We start from the raw sequence: 2056 nt of genomic DNA, 5'->3' as shown, positions 1-2056 counted from the left end.
TTTAACTCCTTTTCCCACCATGCAGCTAATGCTATCACAGTGCCATCAGGTCTTCTCTCTAGACCTGTATTAGTTTGCAACTTGTTCCAAAACGTGTACAAAGTCCTGCACTGTGGCCATCTGTTCTTGAGTTGCTTGATAGAAAGATTGAGTCCAGTCTTTAATAGAAATCTTTTTTTCATGTTATTATAACCTCTACGTGTCATTGACTCTTTAAAACAATTCCCTGCCCGAATTTCCTCAACAGCAAGTTCACAGTAAGAATGTGTGTTTTCCTCAAACCAATCAGCCCTGTCATGAAGATTCTATAGCAGAAAAGAAATTATCACACTAAGTATTGCAATGTCACATAATTGAAAAATAAATGGCAACAACACATTTCACTACCATATCAGAGACAACATTTCGTACATGAAAAATGGCAACCATACATTTCACTACCATATCAGAGACAACATATCAGAGGGAGTGTTTCATAGGGAGTGTAGGCAATTACCTAAGAGAATGTTTCAGAGGGCATGTCGTGTTCTTCATCACCGACATCAACATCCACTAGATTGTGATAGCCTTGGCCTGCACAGAAAGTTTCACCACGTCCTCCTCCCAAATTTTGGCCACCACGGCTGCTACCTCTCCCTCCAAGCAAACATTTGCCTCGTCCTCATCCAAAACCAACTTTACCTCCAAGCAAACCTTTGCCTCGACCATGCCCTCCGCCGGCGGCTGCTCGCACCCTGACTCCAGGGGCCCGAGAAGGGAGTGGCTGCTCCAAACCGGCGTCAGCACCCTGTTGAAACTCTTAGTAGGACTCAATATTGGGGAAGAAGTCTGCCTGTGAGTTGAGATCCAAATGCTCCATGTGCTAGTGGGGAGCGGACAGGGAGGGGGCTGCCGGCGAAACGAACGAGCCAAAGTCATCTTCGTCCGCATCTTCCGAGGATCTGCGGAAGCTACATGCACCAGAGGAAGATCCTTAAGATAGGAAGTCCCTGTAATTGTACTTGCCCATGGGCGGGGTGATGTGCTTGTGCGCGCAGGAGCGAAGGAGGCGTGGCTGGGTTGGGGAAGGGGACGGCCGGTGGTGGGAGATGACCCGCGATAAGAAGATACTGCGAACAATCCACCTACACACAAAACTAGATCAGCAAGAGGAAGGAAGAACACTAGATCGAGAATAGGAGAGGGAAGAAACTCACCTTCGCAAGCCTGGGAGTTCGTCGCGGACTGGACAATAGCGGACGCCGTGACTAGGAGGATGAGGACGAGGACGAGGAGGTCCCGGCGGGTGGCGGCAGCGGGGATCCGGCGGGGGAGCACGGTTCTTGGCCACGTAAGCTGGCGTCGATGGTGGATCTAGTGGCGGTCGGGTTGGGGGAGCGCAGGGAACGGCGAGGAAGAATGCGGGGTCTACAGCTGGGGGAGTGTAACATCTGCAAAAATCACCACCTTAAATCACCCGTTAAAAATCACTTTCAAGATCTTTTCACCGTTGAGCTCTCAAAAATCCAAACTCTTTCCGGCGATTTCGCCGTCCTGGCACCCAAAGCCGACAGCCATCATTTTATCCTCTCCCATAATTTTCGCCGCGTGCCGGTCGACAGACCGCCGCGCGTGCTCCGACCGTGTGCCGCAATCACCACCGGCTCCCTCTTTTCTTTTTCTCTTTTTCCTCCCATTTATTTTTTTCCCTTTTTCTCTTTCTTTCTCTCTCTCTTTTTCTTCCTTCTTCCTTCTTCCTTCTCCTTCCTCCTCCTCCTTTCTTCCTCGCGCCTAGCGCCATAACTCCTGGCCGCCCCCACCCCGGCGCCCGGCTCCTCTCTGGCGCTCGGCCGCTCTGGCCCCGCGCGCCCCGAGGCCCATGCCGCCCGGCCCGGCTCGGCCCTGCGGGACCGCCGGCCGCGTCGGCGTCCCTCGGGTCGCGCCCCCCCGGTGGCCGGCCCCGTGCCGGGCCCTTGCGCCTGCTGCCACTTAGCCCTGCCTCTAGCCCCGCCTCCGGTCCCGCTCTGCCGCTGGCGTCCCCTACCGCGGCGCCAGCGACCGCGCCCGCTCGAGCCCC

Source organism: Setaria italica, chromosome IX (genome assembly GCF_000263155.2).
Source record: "Setaria italica strain Yugu1 chromosome IX, Setaria_italica_v2.0, whole genome shotgun sequence".
NCBI classification, from domain to species: Eukaryota; Viridiplantae; Streptophyta; class Magnoliopsida; order Poales; family Poaceae; genus Setaria; species Setaria italica.
The sequence above is the reverse complement of the archived record's forward strand: the minus strand, read 5'-3'. Positions refer to the sequence as shown.